Source organism: Meriones unguiculatus, chromosome 10, assembly GCF_030254825.1.
Source record: "Meriones unguiculatus strain TT.TT164.6M chromosome 10, Bangor_MerUng_6.1, whole genome shotgun sequence".
Taxonomy (NCBI): Eukaryota; Metazoa; Chordata; class Mammalia; order Rodentia; family Muridae; genus Meriones; species Meriones unguiculatus.
In genome coordinates this window covers 23,915,172-23,937,996 of record NC_083358.1, presented here as the reverse complement: position 1 = coordinate 23,937,996, position 22,825 = coordinate 23,915,172, and positions in this window count along the sequence as shown.

The window sequence follows — 22,825 nt, the reverse complement described above, 5'->3', positions numbered from 1 at the left end:
TTCTCTGAAAGAAAGAGATTTCAGGTAATGTCAGGTCCAGTTCCCTAAGGGAAAGAAAGGAATAAACAAATTTACTGAACGGAGTCCCCGTGGGGGTATCCAGACCTAACTTTCCTGCGGCTTTGTTGAAATATCGTTTAGATTCTTCTAAATCATCACCAGAATGTGTTATCACAAATCACTCTGTGACTTGGCAAAATTCAGTGAAATGCGATCTCAAATCATAAACGTTGAAAGTGAGGCATTTGCAATGGCACATTCATTTACACCATCCCATCTCATTCCTTCAACCACCCACACATTCAAAGCTCCCAGCAGGGAGTATTGGGCACAGAAGAAGGACAGCACTGAGTTATGATGAATCCTTGTCATTCTTCCCTGGAAAAGTGAGAGTGAGCCTGTGCTGCGGACAGTGATTTACAAAGGAATAAGGGCTTATCTTTGGAGCCATGTGAAATACGCAGAGCCCTTCAGAGAGGTTGGAACAGAGAAAGAATACATGAAAGAGCCAAGGGCTCTTCCTTCTTTTTTGCACCAGGAATTGGTGACCTGATCTAGATTGAGACAGACAGTCTCTGCTTCATCCTCTTCCCACCCTAGTTCCTCATTCTAGCTGCTAACATTAAAAACTCTAACCTTCTTAAACTTGCAAGCAGCAAAATCCAGGCCAGTGTAACAGAAATATCTTTAAAAAAAAAAAAAATACAGCAGGAATCAGTAAAGGGTTGGTCCTGGAATAAAGAGAAGAGTAGGTACCAATGACCTAACTCTCCAACCTGACAACTATCTAGGTCAGTTGAGTTTTTGACCTTTCACCTTCACTAACACTGACCTTACTGAGATTTTACTCAGTTTAAGGCCAGGGCCTGTCTTCCCTCACCCCTGGACATTATTCTTTATGCATTCTTGTTATCTCACGTTTGACACGTATTTTGTAGAGCCCCTTGAGCTTGACCCCATTGGCTATGTCTTCCCCTTTTTCATCTCTGTTTCAATACTTGTCCATCCACTTCATCTCATCTTCAGCATAACTGGATAATTTAAGTGAAGTGGTTTGAATTTTATCATAAAAGCAGCTGAAATCCTGGAAAGAATGAATGAGATGTGCAGACCGGAAGAGTAGCTGGAGTGTTTATACTGTGAATATCTAGGGTGATGGTTAACTGAAGTGGGGAACATAGATTGTTTGAAGTCTGCAGCAAGTAATCTAGAGTTTTGTTCCTTGCATGGTAAGTTCTAATGCATATTAGTCAAGTAAGTGGAAAACTTTCTAAAACACCTAGAAATAACAGGTCTAGATATAAAAATGTCAGAGTTGTGAGCACATGAGGGCCAGAAGGCAGGAAACAAAGAAGGGTCTCAAATATAAAATGTGGACAGTGTGGCATGCCACTGGAATCATTGAAAACAGGGGGATGCGTCGGAAATGGCGGCACAGAGCTACTAGGTGACTGCTCCTAGCTTAAACACAAAAGGTACCTTACAGACTCATTTGCTGAAGGATTAGCCTCCAGCTGGTGGCACTTGGAGAGTGGTGTGGGGGATGGAGAGGGATTTAGGTGGGGTGGCCTAGCTGGAGGAAGCAGGTCACTGACAGCATGTTCTTGGGGGGTGGGGAGGGGGAGATAATGTCTTATTCTGGCCTTTTTCCTATCATGTTCTGCTTTCTGGCACCATGGGGTGAGAAACTTTGCCCTTCTGCTGTAATGTTCTGCCTCATCACACATGAACTCAGAAACATCAGAGCCAGCCAACCATGAACTGAAATCTTTGAAATCAAAATCCGAAGTAAATCTTTCTTCCCTTAGTTTCCCACATACACAGGTATATTGTCACAGTGGCAAAAAAAAATAAAATAAAAATAAAAAATAAAAATCTGACTAAAAAGGTAACTTCAAAAAGGAATTCAGGAGGCAACTAGTTGCATAGGGGAAGGGGACTAGAATAGAGATGGGATATAAGGAAGTTTAGACTGTAGGAGCAGATTTTGAGAAAGCAAGAGGTAGAATGGTAACTGAAGGTACATATGCCACCATGAGGTCAAGGGTGGGGTGCGTTTTCCCTAGTTTTTAAAGATGGTAGTCATTGTTTAAGTCATAGCTACACGTTGGTTAGACTTTTTGTGTGGGAAATGGTGTATGGTTGTGTGCTGAGTGAGTGGTATGTGAGAGCATCTCACTGAACCAGGAATGAACCACTCTCACTAGACTAGCTTCGGGGAGCTCTAAGATCTACCCCTCTCTGCCATGCCCAAATTTGAACACAGGTGCTGGGGATCCAAACCCAAGTCTCATGACAGCATACCCACTGAGCCATTTCCCAGCCCCATGTCATTAGGGTTATTGCTTCAAAAAGCAGTGATATTCATTTATTCATTAACTCATTCATTTAGCAAGAATATTGGAATGTGACAGACAGATAGATAGGGTCAACAAGTGGGTAAAAGCCCCCTTGATGGATGCAAACAAACAAACAAACAAACAAAACCTTTCTCTCTCTCTCTTTCTCTCTCTCTCTCTCAGATCTCAAGCTTGAAGGGGTGTTAAAAGTGCTCAACCTCTGAACTGAGTTTCAGTGCATAGAAAGCATCTATCTACTGAAAATGTTTTCAGAGGTTGGATTCATGTAGAAAGACACCTTGAGTCTTTTGAAAGCTACAGTCTCCATCTCCAGTTATAGCCACTGCTTCCATCCCCTGCCTTTTCCTCATTCTCTTTGAGAAAGACAATGTTGGTCCCGATAATACAGCTTATTCTCAGCTGTTCTGTCCTTCTTGCTAGCGCTGACTGCATCCTGGGAGTAGTGACTTAAAAGCAGATGCAGAAAGCCAGGTACTGATAGTAGTGAGATGCCCCCATGTCTGCCCAGTGATCCAACGAGGGCATTGCTGCCCAGACCTATCAACAAAATAGAGCTACGTGGAGGGGCTTCTGCCTGCTTGGCATCTGACCTCCTCAGAGTTGACAAGCCATCTGATTTTGTTTTGAGAGCACCATCTTCTCATGTGTGAGACTCTCCAACTCTCTGGCTGCTGGTTTCTTTAACTTAGAAAGGTGTGTTGTTAATTATTTTTCACTCTCATGTCTTCAAGTTCCTGTTGGGAATGACTGTTTGATACTGAAGGATGTTTGATATTTTCTCAGTATGGAAGAAGTGTTGTAAAAAAACTATTCCTATGTACTACTATATTTCTATAAGGAGAGTGCAAATCCTTTGAGGAAAGAGACACTATACTGCTTATATCTGTAAATAATGCTCCATCTTGAACTGCATAACAGCATTCTAGTCAAAGTTAATGATGGACAGTGATCGGATCACTGAAAAAAGTGATCCGACAGTATTACATCACTCAGGTAGCATCTAAGCTTCTGTAACTCCATCCTATAATGCTTACACAACTCCAAAAATTGCCTGGTGATACCCTTTTAAGAACCTCTGCCCATCACTGTACCCATAACAAGCTAAGAAGATTCCAGAACAATAATTCCTAAGTTAAGTAGAAAGAGAGTCATTGAGGAATGGAGCCAGAACAGAATGAGATGACTTGGACCAGAATCAAAAACCATGATGAGAAGAGGGAACTGGGGGATGCTTGCTGGCTCCTTCTGCTTTTAAACCACTCCTTCCTTCACGAAGTCCACAAGAGAACACCCACCTCCCGTCTGCAGTCTTCTCCGCTGCAGCAGCTGTGTGTGTACTGTTTTTGCCTGCAGTGGATAAACAACTTGACAGGACCTAGAATCCCCTTGGAGACAAATGTTTGAGCCTGTCTGTAAGGGGGTTTCTAATTGAGGTGATGGAAGTAGAAAGACTCACCTTAGATGAAGGCAGTCCCATTCTACAGGCTGGGGTCCCTCACTAAACAAAAACAGGAGAAAGTGAGATGAGCACCAGCATTCATCTCTCTCTGCTTCTTGACAGTGGTGTTGAATGATTATTAATATTTAATATTGATTCGTATAATTATCCAGGCAGCAGTAATTTCTTAACCCACTATATATATAAATAAAAGGCACAGACACCTGTTAGATTTTCTGATAAGCCTTCATGCACTGAGCCTCGGCTGATATTAACCCTCTAATGTATCTTGTCTACTTCCCAGCCCAAAACCCCATAGATACCGATACGTGTACATATTTTCCATTTAGGCTGCTTCTCTCCATCATACCAATCCTCAGAGCCATCTCTTTCTGGTCATGTGCTTCTAGTTCATGTTAACCCGTGGTGGTCTGCTCCTTTGTCCCCCTCCTGGTCTCTCTCTGAAGGCCAAAGCATCTGAACCTTAGCTCTGCTTACTTCTCTCTGCCCAGACCAGGCTGTAAGTAACTTTCTTTGGCCAATCAGGGATAATTTGGGAGGCAACATTTAGACCACATCATATTGGATACATGAGAATTTGCTTGTAAGGATCTTGGGGGCAACCAGTGAACATTTGGATACACAGTAGCTCCCAGATCAGGCCCAAAAGCCGTGGAAGCAATGTGATCAGCCACATCAAGATCCTAGCACTGTGACCTTCCTGTTATGATGAACTGGACCATTAAACTCCAAGCTAAAATAAACCTCCCTTCCTTCCTACCTTTCTTCCTTCATTCCTTAAGTTGCTTTTGCCAGGTATTTTATCAACGCAATGAGAAAAGTAACTAGTGCCCTGCCCTTTCAGTTGCTTCCACCCTTCCCCAGAGCTCACCTTTCTTTGGACCTGGTTGGCTTTGTGTTTGCTTACTTGTTTGCTCAGTGTCTCCCTGGTGTAAGGTCAGCATCTGAGCCTGTCCTAGTTGGCACTCATTCTTTGCCTTTTCTCACTCCGGAATGCTCAGCTCCTTATATACTCTAAGATAGGCTCTAACCAGATCCCGTAGCTGAAAGCTGCCTCACTTGTTCCTGCCAATGGGACAGAAAAGCAGAGGGGAAATAAAGGCCGTGGCTAGGATTATAGCAGCAATTCACCTATAAAGCAACAATTACAAAGATTCATAGGCATCAGAGACTGGTGCAGAACGCTATGTCTGTTTATGAGCCAGTATATCAGCCACAGCCCCTTGTTTTGTTAATGTTGCCTGCGAACTAATGGCACTAACTTAGAAATACAATCTTATTGCAAGCAGAACCAAGTTGCTAGAACTTTTTTTTTTATCCAGACTTTATTTGTCTTGGGAAAACATTCATTCAACAGTATTTGCTAAGAGCCTCTCACTGTGATGAGTTCTAACCTTAGGACAGTAACACAGAACAAAATCAATCCCTTTTAGCATGCACACTCTGGATGAGGAGGGACTCTCATTCCTAACTGAAAACTATGCAAGTATCTCCCAAGCTGTAACCCCAATAACTGCACAAGGGCATAATGTGGGAAACTGATCCAGTCTGAAGATCAGACAAAAACATGAGGAGGCAAATCAGGCCTGGAGTCTGAGAATGAATTGACATGGAATAGCCAAAGGGCAGGTACAAATGAGGTAGGGCGTGCAAAGGCTCTGTGGTAGCAGAGACCCTCAGGAGTCTGGATGACTGGAAAGAAATCCGTAGCTGGAACTAAGAATGCATGTGGATGAGGGTGAGTCAAACTGAGTACATGCCATGGTAAGATTGAAGACTGAGGAACAGGTATGCATTGTTAGATACCGACTTTACATTGTTTTCAATTTTAAACTTTTATCACTTTACAGCCTGATCCCAGCCCCTCCCTCCTCTCCTCCCAGTCCTGCCTTCATATTTCCCTACCCCCATTCTATCTTTTCCTTCTTCTCAGAAAAAGGGAGGCCCCTAAGGGGTACCAGCCCACCCTGGCACCTCAGGTCACAACAGGAATAAGTGTATCTTCTTCCACTGAGACCTGACAAGGCAGCCCCAGCTAGGGGGAAGGGATCCATAGGCAGGCAACAGGGTAAGAGACAGCCCCTACTCCTGTTGTCAGGGGACTCACATGATGATCAAGCTGCACATATGCTACATATGTGTAAGGAGGGGGCCTAGGTCCGGCCCATGCATGCTCTTTGGTTGGTGGTTCTGTGAGCCTCTGTGAGTCCCCACGGGCCCATGCATGCTCTTTGGTTGGTGGTTCTGTGAGCCTCTGTGAGTCCCCACGGGCCCATGTTAGTTTACTCTATAGGTCTTCTTGTGGTGTTCTTGATCCCAATCCTTCATCTCACTCTTCCACAAAACTTTCCAAGCTTGGCCTACTGCTTGGCTGTGGGTCTCTGCATCCATTTCTATCAACAGCTGGATGAAATCTCTCAGAAAGAAGTTATGGTAGGCTCCTGAATAGTACTCAGCTATTGGAAACAATGACATTATGCAATTTGTAGGCAAATGGATAGAACTAGAAAAGAGTACCTGAATGAGGAAACCCAGATCCAGGAAGATACACGTTATGTTTTCACTTATAAGCAGACATTACCCATAATGTACAGAAAACCATGCATAGACCCAAACAAGCCAAAGAGGCCCAAGGGAAGATGCCTGAGTCTCACACAGAAGAGGAATGAAATAGTTATCTGAAGTAGATGGAGGGAGGGGTTTGTGTGAAAGAGTGGGTAGAGAGGGTAATGAGGACAGGAATCAGGACTGGTGATGGAGATAAGAGGGGGAGGACCTGTAGAGATAGAATGGAAATTGGTGGGAGAGCATCTCTGAGACAGAGGAGGCCCCTGAGAACCCAAACAGCTAAGGACATGGAGCCAGAACTCACCACCTCCTGTAGCCAGGTAAGACTTCCAATTTTTTTAATTTTAATTTAAATTTTTATATTAATTACAGTTTATTCACTTTGTATACCAGCTGTAGCTCCCTCTCATATTCCCTCCCAATCCCACCCTCCCTCATTCATCTCCTCCCATGCCCCTCCCCAAGTCCACTGATAGGGAAGGTCCTCATCCCCTTCCATCTGACCCTAGCTATCAGGTTTCATCAGGACTGGCTGCATTGTCTTCCTCTGTGGCCTTGTAAGGCTGCTCCCCCATCCAGGGGAGGAGATCAAAAAGCCAGCCACTGAGTTCATGTCAGAGACAGTCCCTATTCCCTTTACTAGGAAACCCACTTGGAGACTGAGCTGCCATGGGCTACATCTGAGCAGAGGTTCTAGGTTATCTCCATGCATGGTTGGAGTATCAGTCTCAGAAAAGACCCAGATTTTTTGGTTCTGTTGCTCTCCTTGTGGAGCTTCTGTTCCAGATCTTTCTATCTCCCCCTTCTTTTATAAGATTACCTGCACTCTGCCCAAAGTTTGGCTATGAGCCTCAGTGTCTGCTTTGACACCCTGCTGGGTAAAGTCTTTCAGAGGCCCTCTGTAGTAGGCTGTCCTGTTTGCCTTTTTGAGTGAGGAATGATTGTCTTAACCAGGGTCCTCCTTCTTGCTTAGCTTTTCTTTAAGTGTACAGATTTTAGGGTGATTATCCTATATTATATGTCTAATATCCACTTATAAGTGAATATATACCATGTGTGTCTTTCTACTTCTGGGATACCTGACTCAGGATGATCTTTTCTAGATCCCATCATTTGCCTGCAAATTTCGTAATTTCCTTGTTTTTAATTGCTGAGTAGTATTCCATTGTATAAATGTACCACAATTTCTGTATCCATTCTTTAGTTGAGGGGCATCTGGGTCATTTCCAGATTCTGGCTATAACAAATAAAGCTGCTACGAACATAGTTGAACAAATGTCCTTGTTGTGTACTTGAGCATGTTTTGGATAATGCTTAGGAGTGGTATAGCTGGATCTTAAGGTAGCACTATTCCTAATTGTCTGAGAAAGCGCCAGATTGATTTCCAGAGTGGTTATACAAGTTTACATTCCCACTAGCAATGGAGGAGGGTCCCCCTTTTCTCCACATCCTCTTCAGCATGTGTTGTCACTTGAGTTTTTGATCTTAGCCATTCTGATGGATGTAAGGTGAAATCTCAGGGTCATTTTGATTTGCATTTTTCAGATGACTAAGGATGTTGAGCATTTCTTTAAGTCTTTCTCTGCCATTCGATATTCTTCTATAAAGAATTCCCTGTTTAGCTCTCTACCCCATTTTTAAAATTGGATTACTTGATTTGTTGCTTTTTAAATTCTTGAATTCATTATATATTCTGGATATTAGCCCTATGTCAGATATAGGGTTGGTGAAGATCCTTTCCAGTCTTTAGGCTGTTGTTTTGTTCTGATTTCAGTGTCCTTTGCTTTACAGAAGCTTTTCAGTTTTATGAGGTCTGAGGTCCCATTTATTAATTGTTGATCTTAGAGCCTATGCTGTAAGGGCTGAGAAAGAAATTAGGAAAACTACACCCTTCACAATAGTCACAAATAACATAAAGTACCTTGGTGTGACTCTAACCAAGCAAGTGAAAGACCTGTTTGAATAAAACTTCAAGTCTCTGAAGAAAAAAATTGAAGAAGATATCAGAAGATGGAATGATCTTCCATGCTCATGGATGAGTAGGATTAACATAGTGAAAATGGCCATCCTGCCAAAAGCAATCTAGATTCAATGCAGTTCCCATCAAAATATCAACACAATTCTTTATAGACCTTGAAAGAAAAATTATCAACTTCATATGGAGAAACAAAACCTCAGAATTGCCAAAATGATACTGTACAACAAGAGATCGTCAGGAGGTACCTCCATACCTGATTTCAAGCTGTAGTACAGAGCAATAGTAATAAAAACTGCATGGTATTGGCATAGAAATAGAATGGTGGATCAATGGAATTGAATAGAAGACCCAGAAATAAACCCACACACCTACCAATACTTGATTTTTAACAAAGAAGCCAAAACCATACAATGGAAAAAAAGACAGCATCTTCAACAAATGGTGCTGGTCTAACTGGATGTCTACATGTAGAAAAATGCAAATAGATCCATATTTATCACCCTGCACAAAACTAAAGTCCTCGTGTATCAAAGAGCTCAACATAAAACCATACACACTAAATCTGATAGAAAAAAAAAGTGTGGAGGAGCCTTGAACTCATTGGCACAGGAGACAACTTCCTCCACAGAGCTTTACAATTTTAAATCTGGGTTCCGTGTGGTGATTTGGCTATCCAAGTTGCCAAGAAGAGAGGCAGATAGACTGAATTAGTTTTTTTTTTCCCCCTTATGGCCCCAAGGTAATGAACTTGGACTGAAATAGATGTTGTGTGATTTTTCCAAGAAGGATATAAACAAATGTTTCTTCACCTCAGATGATCTGCCAATGACAAACAAACAATTATGCTTCAATGGTTTTATTGAGTTCACTTATGAGAGCATGAATGAGGGGCTACTTGTAGGTAGAAATGTGAGTGGCATAGGTAGCTGCACCATAGATAAGTCCCCCTCCACGGTGAAAACTCATGAGAACTGCATCACTAGAGCTCTCTAACCAGTCTGAAAGCAGTTCCACCAAATAGCTCCTCCAGAAAATTATTTACTAATTGATAAACTTAGGAAAGGCCTTGTGACCTTTCTAAGTTTGAGCCCTCCCCCTCCTTCCCAATGGAATGTTTCAACACAGAGGGGATGCCTGTAGTGGATAGGAAACACCTGAAGACTTCTAAAAGGTAAGTTGGCAATGTGTTGTATAAGATGCATGACAGAGACCACAGTATCAGGTTTGGCCTTAATATCCATCTGGTATTCACCTGTGCAAGATCCCTTGAAGCCAAGAAAAGCAGCTCCATAAACCCAGATTTGATCAAAACACAGGCCCATGGTAGGATGCTTATTTGAACATGAAAAGGTGTAGCTTTGCTGTCTTTTCTAGAATTTTCCATTGTCAAATAGACACCGTGTTTTACATCTTCAGGCATATTTTTCTTTTCTGTAGCTCTATTCTGGAAACCGTTTGATGCCAAATTATTCTAACATTAGTCTGTAGAGGAAGAACGTTTGGATATTCTGTGACATGGAATTTCAGAAATACATTTTTTCTTCTACCTCATCAAAACAAAAAGCAGTATCAGAACATATAAACCAGTTCCAACTTTGCAATGAACTTGATATGTAACCTCAGGCATTTTCCTTTCCTTCTCTGTGCTTTCATATCTATTTTGGGGTTGCTGAACAAAGAAATCTGTAAAGCGATGTCCCAGTACTGAAATCTTTACACGTGTAACTTCATCTATACACAGGAAGAACACCCCACAGTTGCAGGTAATTTAACTTCTGCTTAACTCAAATCCAGATATGTATTTTAATTCAGAAACTTCTTTCAAGCAAAATGCAATAAACTTTCCTAACAATCTTGAAGAAAATTCGCTCTAATGAAAAATTTTCTAAGCAACAGCAATGCTTTTGGCAGAGGGAAGCATCAAGATGTGTTCCAAATCTACGGACCCCAGTGTGCAGCCACTGGAACGTGGCTGTTTGTTCCCAACAAAATTAGCTATGTTAACCTGCAGGTTCAGACTCCGTGGATGGTTTCTCTGAGTGGTGCTAATTTATATCTCAGGCTTCCCTAGTGCCACACACCTGATTGCTTTGTCAGCCACATCCCGGAAAGGAACATCTGCTCAGAGTGTCTCTACACTACTTCCAGGAATAAACTAGAACTTTATGCATAGGACTGTGTGTTAAATGCACCCCCACCTTCCGTGCCTGCTTCCAGTGTCTTGATCCACTGCACGGACACTGACAAGAGCAAAGCACTTCATCTATACCTGACTCCAGTTATCTCTGTCTGCCATCACATGTTCTGCTCCAGTTTCAAGAATTCAGCCTTATGTCCCCCCCATTGGTCTCAGACCTCTCCATATGCAGGATGAATTCTAAGACCCCAGGCATAGTGCTCTAGATTCTTCAGGAATTATCTCCAGGACACTTTTCCAGCCTTACCTATGCAGACTTAGTCCACAAGCCCTCCCTCTGAGACATATTGGTTGTCTCTCCCTCACAGTATCGCATCTTCCTCCACACTGGCTTATTTTTACTGAGATTATTCCCTTTAGGAATTTTCTCTCTTTTTCTGCATAATGTACACCTACTCACTTGTTCAACAAATGTTTGAGCACCTACCATAAGGCATTATATCCTCAAGTCTCTCTGAAACAAGTGGTAAAGGCACATAAGTGAACCAAAAGGATACAGCAAGAATCAGGCACTGGTACAGACCCAAAAAAAGATTAAAATATTTTCTAGAAAAAAAATTGTCATCCCTGATTTGAACCTTAAGAGAAGAAAAGACCGAGCCATGAAAGATTCAGATGGAGAAAACAATCTGAGGAAAAGATATGAGACAGGGAGAATGAATGCGGAGATGAAAAGTAAAGTAGCTATGGCTACAAGACATAATGCATGCTGGAAAGTGTGGATGGAGGATACAGAAATCAGCAAGGGCAAAATTTTAGAAAGGAACCATGTGTCCCATATACAACTTTGCATTCCTATAGGGACAAGGAGGTGCTAGGGGAGACTTCCATAGGAGAGTGGCATGGGCAAACTTGCCTCTTAGCTTTCTACCCTGAGCGGCAGGAGAAGAAACAAAGTTGGCCAACGAAGTGCTAATCGTGTATCTTTATCTTTCATATGTTTTGTTTTGAGACAGGGTCTCTCTATGTAGTCCTGGCTGTCCTGGAACTCACTGCATAGACCAAACTGGCCTTGAACTCACAGAGATCTGCTTGCTTTTGCCTTCTGAATGCTGGGATTAAAGGTGTGCCCTATTACATACAGATGGTCATGCATATTTAGAATGTTACTTGAGGGAAGGAAGAAAGGAAAGAGGGAGGAGAAAATGAGAGAAGGAAGTAATTTCTTTTTCTGTAATTCCCTGAATTCATGTCCAAATAGTAAGAACAGATTCGTCTCACTAGCCCAGGTCTCACCAAGAAAACTGTGGTGTGAGTAGGAATGCAGTGGAATAGTCTTAGTAATAACATGGGAGGCTATTGTCTACTGCTGCAAATCCGGATACAGAGACATTAGCGGATCCTTTTGCTAATGGGAGCAGTTCCATAGGAGACATTCTCTTCAGTTGTCCTTGCAGTCTCACCAAGGAAGGATGGTGAATTGCAGTCACTGGCTTGGGTAATGTCGCCTGCATTCAGAAAGCATATAGGCCCCCAAGCCTAACCATGGGCGTTAGTCTTGTCCAAGGGAAACTGCATTAGAATGAGAAAAATGAAAAAAAGAAAAAAGTATGTATTCCTCTTTACTCCTGCTTCCTTTGTCCTGAGGTTACAACCTGATAAAATAGCTGCTGCTGTGCAGTATCACCACAGCCTCACATGTTTGGACATTTTATTGCCAGCACGTGGTGCTGCTTGGGAAGGTTGAGGAACCTTTAGGACATGGAGCCTCACTATAGGAAACAGGTCACTGAGGACAGACCTGAAGGCTCTGTAGCCTGTAGCCCTGACCCACTTGGTTAAACCTGATTCTAAGTGAGAGGCCTTCTGCCCTGCTGACATACATGACTTCTGCTGCATGATGAACTGTATTGCCCTGGAACCATAAGCAAGAGTAGACTATTTCTCCCTTAGGTTGATTTTGTGGGAATATTTTATTACAAGAAAGTAGCTGAGACAACATCCTTCTGATTGAACTAATGAAATGATGAAAGATGGTTGATTATATTTTGTTGTTATTGTATTTTTATCTCCCTACGTGGCCCTGTAGTTATTCCAAGGTACTACAAAGGAGGGAGGGGGTGTCATTTTAAGGCCTTGAAAAAAATCAAAAGTTTAAGGTCTACTACCGCAGAATATTTTGAGGTACTATGCAAAACATGCTGGACCAGAGCAAGCAGATTGCATTGGGAGAGTATCATTCCATCATTCCATCACTTGAGTTTATTGGAAATTGCTACAATACACTGGGAAAAGTCCTGGGCCTTATGTGTGCTGAGAGAAAATGTGCTGGGATCCATCGGTAAGGTCTGTGTTGCATGACAGAAGAGGAAGTTGCAGTCCCTTATAGTAGTATGCCGGAAAATATTTAACATTTTAGAAAATATCTAAAAAAGGAGAGCCCTGATTTGAGGCACTGGCCAATTTTCATGGTGAAAATGTCCTCACTATGGCCAATTTCAAGGCACTAATGCGGCATGTCTAAAAGAAGAGATTGAAAGAAGTGGATAAAATCAGCTTCGAAGCCTGTATGCCATTTAGTGTGTGCTGCAATCATAGTCACTGGGAGCCATGTCAAGTGTGTGGTTTAGTGTTTTATTCATAGGCTGTCCACCTTCTCCCTCTTATTTATGTGTCCTTGAGATATTCTTTGGGCTGGAAAAGATCATACATCTTTGTTTCTTACATTAAGTATGATATATTGTTCAGTTCTCATTTACAAAACCCTAGCACCAACACAGCCTCTTTGCCTGCAAGAACAGTGGTGTTGAAACATGAATGTTGAAACATGAACATCAAAACATGAACAATGACATTGAGCCTGTGGCTGGAAGAAGAGAGCTATTCTAGACACAAAGCTAGTGAAGTCAATTCCATTAAAAAGAACTAGCGACGAGGCTGATAGACGCCTAATTACCATTTGCCTTTTTACTGTGGATGCCACAGAGACAAAATGCTTGTTAAACAACTGGAGCTTGTTATCCAGTGACCAAAATTGATTTGCCATGCTCTTCTTTGGCTGAGCAAGACAGCTTTCTGAAGCACACCAAATTCTAATATTCACTAAGCGAGTGAGCCATCCTTTAAGCCTGAGGCATAAACCTAAGAAGGGCTTACTCTACCAACAGCTGGTCTGGTCACCTGCATCCATGTACACATAACTTGTGCCTTAAGTCTTTGATGTTGTATAAGCCTTACTAATTATATTTGGGACTCTGTAGAGAAAACTAGAAGTTTACATGCTAGGGCTTGGGAACCTGAGTGTTGGAATGGAACTGGACAAGTTTGGAATCAAGAGCATGGCATTCTGGAGCCCAAAAAGTGGTTTATGAAGGCTCCAAGGAATATTTATACCACGTTCCAGCATACAGATGCACAGTCGGCTCACTGTACAATTCCAGGAAGCACCATTTTACGTGAACAGACACTCCTGTATCCATGCGGCCTGGCAATGGGGCAGGATAGAATGCAAATGCCCTGCAACAAAAAGAAAAATTGTTAGTATAGCATAGGGAGTATAGGGAGGCTATTATAGCCAACCCCATTGCTACAGAAAGAAATATCTAAAATTGCCTTGACCTAGACTTAGCATTGTAGAGATAGGGAAACTGAGACCTAAAAAGGAAAATCCTTTCTGGGAAGTGAGAGGAAGGTTGTTGCCTGGGGACAAGCAGCCCTTGCAACTTAAGCCTAGCAGTGCTTGTGCACTTGAATAAGTGGGCACAAGGGTGCAAAGCCAGAAACTGAATCAGAAATAAGCCTGGAGTCAGGAAATAGTTCAGAGGAGAGAATAGTTGATGAGCAGAATAAAGGTAAGTCAAGAAGACGCCAGCTCTTCTATAACTGTGAGGCTGCATGTTTGGAGGGATTACCAGCACATATTAACCCTTCACATCTCCACAAGAACCATGAGTAGTGAGAAGTATAGTCCACATTCTCAGTGTCAAAGAGCTGAAGTTGAGCCATGCTGTGTAACTTGCCCCATTCTCCATAACCAGGGTAACTTGAGTCTAGTCATCCCTGGGTCAGAAGATGATGTTCTTGCTACTTACTCAAAGTCCTTGAACCAAGGAGCATCAGCACCATCTTGGAGCTGCTTAGAGGATGTAGATTCCCAGGCTCCACCAAAGGCTGCTGAGTCAGGACTACCCCTTAGAACCATCACCAGGTTCACCAGGTGAACATGAACAGTTCAGTTTTAATGTCACTGTTCTAGAAGACTCCTTACCAAGCATTCTCCATTATTATGTTTCCTCTAGCATTAAATCCTCACTGACTTATCTCCTAGTAGGATTTGGCTATGTTATCCCGCCATTCCTAGCTGATATTAATCCTGAGTTAAGAAAGAAAGAAAGAAAGAAAGAAAGAAAGAAAGAAAGAAAGAAAGAAAGAAAGAAAGAAAGAAAGAAAGAAAGAAAATGTCAGGATGTTAAAGCTGTTACTTCCTCTTCTTTTCTTTTTCTTTTTTCAAATGAAAGGGAAGACAACCTAACCATGTGTGACTTCTCTCACAATGGTGACACTGCCAAGATGAAGCTTGTTTTGAGGTGAAACAACTGCTCTGGGCTGGCAACTGTCCCAGGGCTTCATCTGGCTTGATGTGACTTTTCATCACCTCAGCTGTGAGGAGGAAGAAATTTAGTAGATCTTGCTGATGCGGATGCTGAGAAACATGGGAACAAGGCTGAGACCATCTGATTTCACCTCTCTTAGCCTCAAGATGCCAGAGCAAGCCCAGTTCCATCACAGGAAACTATACAAAAGATACCAAAATGGAATAGTCACCACATCGGCCATTCAGATGAATCTTTTCTCATGGATCCTGGGATTCACCCATCCTGGCCAGCGTGCAGTGAACAAAAGGGGGAAAAGAGAAAATGTGCATCTTTGACTGGTATGCTCATAATGATATTCTCTCTTCCTGCTTTTCCTTTCCCTCCATCCTTCTGATTTCCATCTTTGCTCACATCTCACACCTGTAAATATAAGAGACCAGTTGTCATTCAGTAATGAAAAGTTTTGGTGCATGCTCTGACACCCCTGCCCTTCAGGTTCCTGCCATGATGTACCAAAAATGGCTAACTACAAACATCCACAGCTCTGGCCATTACATGAAGAGCCACGTGAAAGTGGCTAAGAGATAACATCCCTACTATCAGCCCTGAAAACTAAACAGGATTTGATATATAAAATCCTCAGCTCTCATGTCTGATTGCATGCAGGTTGATGCCCCAGGTTCCGCCTCTGAGAAAAAGGTATCAGACGGGTCTGATGCTCTTTGGGTGGATGACACCTAAATGAACATCAGTACAAAGTCCCAATTTATTTCTAATATCAGAGATCAGACCTCTACTCTTGCCTGATGCGTCTAAAACAAAAAGGGGGAACTGTAGAGAGCTTCGGAATGCTGTGCCTTAAAGATGGAGCTGGTTTCCGCCTTCCACCTTCCCGATGGTGAGTGTTCTCTGTCACGAACAATTCCACATTTGGCTAAGGCTGAGGATCTGGCTTGCTTCCATGTATGTGGACCTATCTGCATTGCCCACGTGGCACGCTGGGGCTGGCTACCCAGAGGCTATTTAAGCTGTGGTCTGGCTTTCCCCAGGGTCAGATGATTGTTCAAGGTTCCTGAATAAACTGCATTGAAAAAAAAAATCCTCAGCTCTCTCGCCCTTTGTGAAAAGTATCTTGAAATCTCTTCCTTTTTGCCGATATAACAGATTTGTCAACAGGGGTTAGGTCCAGATTGTACATCACAGTGACTTACCTGATATAAAAACACCTGGAATCACTTCCCAGTAGCCACTTGCCTGTGAATCCTCATGTCAGGACCTGCTTCTGGAAACTGTGCTGTGGCACTCTTTCAGACATGGAGGGACACAGAAAAAAAATCAAGTTCTGTGGAAGTAGAGGGTAGAGGCAAAGAAATAAGTAAGTCAAAGGGTGAAGATGGCAGGATAAAAGGCTAGGGGACCAGCCCCTCTGCTCCAAAGACTGCTCAGCACTGCACGGCTATCTAAGCCCATCCCTACACACAAGAATATCTTACAGAAATCATTCTTCCTGACCTCCCCTATCAGTGGACTTGGGGAGGGGCATGTGTGGAGAAGGGGGATGGAGGGAGGGATTGGGAGGAGAGGAGGGAGGGAGCTACAAGAGGGGATACAAAGTGAATAAAGTATAATTTATAAAAGAAAAAAATTAAAGTAAAAAAGTTTTAAAAAATTATCTAGTAACAAATCACCTGGAAGCTTAAGTCAACAAATGCTTATTTTATAACAGTGTTTGGTCTCAGAAGTCTTGGGATTCTGAGAGGGTATCTTAGTTTCTTTTCCATTGTTGTGACAAATACCATGACCATGACAACTTATTTAAAAAAAAAAAAAAACATTTACTATAAAAAAATAAAGAAATCATTCTTCCTTGAAGAAGACAGACAGGTTTCCATCTTTACATCCCAGAAAGCCTAATCGGATCAGCAAGATAAATCAAGGAAAAGGTGGAAGGAAGGGAAGATGATATCAGAAATGACCAGCTCCTCCAGAACTTCTCCCTATACCTGGTACTTTGTTAAACATTCAGCAGAAGTTGACTCATGCACTCCTCACAATCCATGAGGGATGCTACAGTCATGATCATTAGCCATTCACTACTGAAAGAAATGGGTTGCAAAGAGGTCAAGAGTAAATATTTGTATCTGTTGAGCATTAGATATAGGTTCAAATGCAGATAGCTGATCACCTAAATGCCAAAACAAGGTGGTCCATAAGGCATTTGAGTTGGCCCTGTTTTGAGAAAACAGGTTTTCATCTTTCCAGAACATATCAAATTGAAAAAAAAAAAATTCTGTAGTCACCAAAAGTTTGTGCCTTTGGACCTTTTTGCTTAAGAGGATTGAGCATTGCTCAGAAGTTTTAGTGGATGAGGCCTGAGCAATGCTGAGAGAAGGTGCCAGTACTCTGGGAAGAGACATAAAGGAACAGAATATAGTTTAGTATAGTCTCTACCCGCTGTGAGCACACTGCATTATTCCCATTTCACTTCCAAAAGAAATCAAAGATCAGTGAAATTAAATGCTAGCTCCCCTGAGTCTTTCTGACCTTCAAAACTCACATTCCTGGACTGGTGCCGGTGAGATTCATATCATCCAAGGTGCTACAGCAGGTGGCCAAAGCAGGTGCACCGAGATCTTCAGACAGTGATGGTCTGTGAGCAGCAGTCCCATCAGCTATGGAAGGATGCAAGGGACAAAGCCCAAAATGCCAGGCTAACAAGCAAAGCAAGTAGATATTGGTGCCTTATTGCTTCTCAGTACTATGATAAACAAATACCATGACCCAAAGCGTGTTGGGGAAGAAAGAGTTTATTTCATCTTCTAGGTCCATCATTGAGGAAAGTCAAGGCAGGAACCATAGAGGAAAGCTAGCCTATTGCCTCAAGCTTGCCCAGCTAGCTTTCTAGTACAGCCAAGGCTCACTTGTCTAGGAGACCTCCACTCACAATGGGCTGAGCTTTCCGACATTAATCAGAGACCCAACTATGCCCCACAGGCCAATGTGGTAGAAGCAATTCTCTCCGGGTATGTCAAGCTGACAACCAAGATGTGTCACCACACAGAGGTCTTGCTGCTGAGTTCCAGGGTTCCAAAGGACCCTGAGTCCCAGGATCTTCTCAGATACCATTGTGTCCCTTTGGGTCTGTTCACCTCGGCACAAGGCATTCTTTTCTAATGTTACATTAGGAAACTTCACACAGACCCACCACAAATTCTAAGTCTACCCAGGCATGAGTTCCTTTTGTTCTCTATACAGCCCGTATTTATATTAAAAAAAAAAAAATTTACAGTGGAAACAGATGCCTGGAAGTGGCGTGTTCCCATCACCTTCCCACAAAATCCCATGACCTCAGCAGCTAGGCACTATTCATCTAGTGTTCAGAAAGGTGAACTTTTTAGGATAAAGGTCCTAATTTTTCTTTTCCTATAGATTCTAAAGGTCTGTGTGAGTTTTCCTTTTCTTAAACATATTTTTTTTCAATCCCCAGAGATCCAGGAAGTCAAAATGGAGCCTGAACCTGACAAAGTCTCTGATTAAAAGGTACCCCCAGAGGAGGAGCCGAAAAGCAGCTTTTTAAGAAAATAAAAATAGAAAAAGCAGTACCGGTGGCACGGGCTTTTTCGCCACTAAGAATAGCAGCAGCCAGCGCCCTGCACTGTGGAGGGAGCATTTTCTGTTTCAATTGACGTTAATTTCATCCCAGCATATTTCAGGCCTCTCATCACAAGATGATTCATTGCTGCATGTAAGCGAGTACAATCAGCTCAAATATTTGTAGTCTTCATGCAATTGCTGTAAGAAAACAGGGGGACTGCGTGCCTCACATCGCTCCCCCCCTTCCCAGGCAGGCCCAACTCAGGACTGAGGTGTTGAGTTAAAGTGACACTCGCAGCTGCCTCTTCTGCTCTGCTAGCTAAGGCTCGCACAGAGCGTCCATCCCCGAAAGACCACCAGCAGCTGCCAAGAGGGTGATACCCCTGAGAGTCTTTGAGGAAAGAACTGTTGGAAGACCTCGCCCTTCCACACTTTTCTAACCTCTGTCAAAAACAAAACAAAAATAAACAAACAAACAAACAAAAACAAACACACAGAACAACTCTCACCTCAGCATTCAAGAACTGCATGGAAGAAGGTGTCCTGAGCATCCCAGAAATGGTGCTAGGGAAATACAGATTGTGCAAGACTGCACTGTCACCTAAGCAGGAGAAGGAACCACTGTCCTGTTGTCCTGTGGTCTGGCTTCCATGCAGCTGCTCTTATTTCATGGGACTTGTTCTAAAATAGCTTCCTCTGTCATTGTCAAGTACATTCATTTCACAGAATGTTTGAGATATAGAACAGCGGGTCTACGATCCCAGCCCTTAACACCACTGAGACCAGCCTCATGGGTGTCCAACCAGCAGTCCCAAAGACCTGACAGTGGAAGTGTTGTGTTCAGTGTTGTACTGTCATCTCAAATATCTTCATTCCTTCCTGGATTGTTATTTCATATCATGCCCTGGTTGTTCTAATTACCATTAATAATTTAATATCACCTTTGCCTATGAAAAATCATGTGTTTACTCAGAAAATGTTTATTAGGCACCTACTACATACAAGGCCAGGGTCCTGTAAAAGTTTCACTGGTGGCTGAGGAGATGGCTCGATAAGGGTATTTGCTACACAAATGTGAGAGCACTTACATAAAATGTTTGCCATGGCCACATGTACATGTAATTCCAATAGGGGGTAGGACATAAGGGTCAGTGGAGCCTGTTGGCCAGCAGCCTGAGTTCTAGGGTCAGTGAGACACTTTGCTCAGAGGAATAAGTAGAGTGTGATAGAACCAGACACTTGACATGCTCTTTGCTCTGTGTGTGTGTGTGTGTGTGTGTATGCACATAAGCACAAGGCATGAAAACACACACATACCATACACATATACACCACACACTCATAAATTCACAGGCCCCGCACTGCACAGTGCACATCACACACACACACACACACACACACACACACACACACACCTCATTGAAAAGAGCCTTGGGTACTTTATTCCATCCACACAAATGAATGCACTGGGATTGTTGATCTAGAAAGATTAAACTCCTTGCCCACAGAGAAAAGATTGCCTAAAACTCATTTGACTCTAAAAATGACAACCACATAGTAGGTCAGGCCAAGGGGAAAAGGGTAGACAAAGTCCTTTGATATCTGTGGAAGTGTGTTCTGTATACCCACACATGCAAAATGCTCTGATAGAGACAGAAGAGCAGAGTTTGAAATGCAGACTGCTGTTATTTACACAGACAGACAGTTGGCTAAAAGAACACACCTATAATTAAAAACATTCTTACAACCTAGCATCAGGAAATAGGTGGAACCCCAGAGCTATGGACCAAGCTCTTCCAGAGAAGGCAATAACTGCAGCTCTGACCTTGCCCTTTCCTGAGTTTCCTGTAATTTTTTACAGCCAAGGAATGGCAGGAAACTTCTTCCCCTCAAAAACCAAAAAAAAAAAAAAAAAAAAAAGCTATTTCTGAAACCAATGAAGAGCTATTTCCTCCAAGCAGCAGGTAGAAAATGTAAAAGAAAGAGAGGAATTATCTCAATTACATGGGAGACAGTGGAAAGGCACAGGACAAAACTCCATTGGCTCTAAACATTATTTCTCCTCAAGAAAGAGAAACAGGATAACCTTCCCTTCCCTAGACCAAAGGCATCTGATATGGACGTTCCACATTTACATCAATATACCCCACAGGATATTTGAAAGTTCTGATTTCATCTTTAATTTCCCTCCCCCAACAAGGTAGGTGTCTGATGATACCACTGAAATAAGAGAATTTTCAGCTCTCAAGCCAAGAGTTGTAACCCCAGAAGTATTTACCTGCCTTCCATGGGTTCTGGAAAAGGGGAGTGGTTAAATCTCTAAACAGCCCCTAGGCATTTAACCCCACTCACCCTTCTGTTAAGCACATCCAAAGATAAGGCCTCAAGATACAATGACTAAGAACAAACAATGTTGTTTACCACAGACTAAACTAACTTTTCCTCTCACACCGGCTTCCTTTTGGCTAGACCTACAGCTGCTACTACCCTGAATTTTTCTTTAGAAACTCTGATCATGACTCAATGAAGTATTCAATTTTTTTATAGCTTTGCAGAGACTAGCTAACTACTGAAAAAATTTCCCACAAACTGGGTTTGCCTACTACTGACCTTGCCCTTCCAATACACCCTCCTTATTAAGACCAAAGTTACATGCTAAAAGATAAATCTGGCCACATGCATACCAGACGGCTCACACCCCCAAAAGCCAGCTGAGTTAAGAGCAGATGTGACGTCCAATCTCATGCTCCCTATCCAACATCCCACCTCAAGGACAAGCTGAGATGTCATTCTGATTTTCTACATTTGGGCTTTCTCTAAAGTTACTGTTAACTTGACGGGTAGATGCAACGCAAATGCAAGGAATTATTGCCTGTGAAGTTCGCATTCATCACTGAAGGGTGTCCCTGGCCCCACTCTTCAGGGTGACGAGTCTGAGCTGTGCTTTGTACAATTCATTAAAAGACCTACATAGAGCAGGACTCCGAGCTGATAGTTAGCAATTCCAAAACACATTCTGTTTCTCCTGTCCTTCCTTCCTTGGATGACTCCTCTGTACCCCATCTGTTGCCTGGGATCCCCATCCAATGCACCAGCCACAAGCACCCTGGTTATCACACAAGCTCTGCTTTCAAAGAGACTTACATTTAGACTTTGCCTCATTTCCTTGCCTAATGCCCCTCAAAATCTCTTTGTTTTCAGGGAACCCTGACATGCCTCCATTTACTGCTAGATGTTCTTAAGAACTCAGCTTTAAAACTTTAAAAGCTTAAGGTCTTAACTCTTTCTTAATTGAAAATATGTTTTTCATCTAAGATACTCTGATCAAGTTTTTTTCTCCCCTAACCCCTCCTAGAGCCTTCCCACATCCCCATCCACCCTAATCCAAATCCCTTCTTTCTCTCTCTCATTAGAAAACAAATAGTCATCTAAAAACAAACAAACAAACAAACATCAACAAACAAACTAGAATAAGACAAAACAAACAGAGAGGGGAAAATAATGAGCCAAAAGAGAAAACACACACACACAAATCCCAAAAGCAAAAAATCATAGTATATAAGCAAAATATCTGTAAGATAGAAAAATACTCAGACAAGGTATTTGAGAAAGAAAGGAAAAAAAAAAAAAAACTAAAAATAACATTGAGTTCATTTTGTGTTGGCCATGAGGCCTATCCTTAAGTGTGGATATAACTGGATTAGGGATGGGAGCTCATGTCCACTTCTTCTCTCTGACTGAGATCCACCTAGCTTAGATCTGTTCTGGCCCTGTGCATCCTACCAGTCTCTTTGAGTTCATATGTGTGTCAGTCCTGTTGTATCTACTGTTATGCCCAGATCGCAAAGACCCCAAAGACCATCAGGACCTGGACTATAAGCAGGAACAAAGAGTCTTTATTTTGGGCTTAAGCTTGGACTCTCCATGGTCCAATGCAGTGGATTAGGAAGGGGAGCCAAGTTTTTACTGTGGTTTGAGCAGGGAACAGGACTTTCCAACTTTGGAAGTTATATGATTGGTTCACATTTAACAGAAGCAAGCTTGTCATAAACTGATTGGTTGATGCTGATCTAGGCGTAGGGGGAGACTTCACCGAATATCCAAGTAGCAAGTTGAGCCCAGGTAACAAAGAGT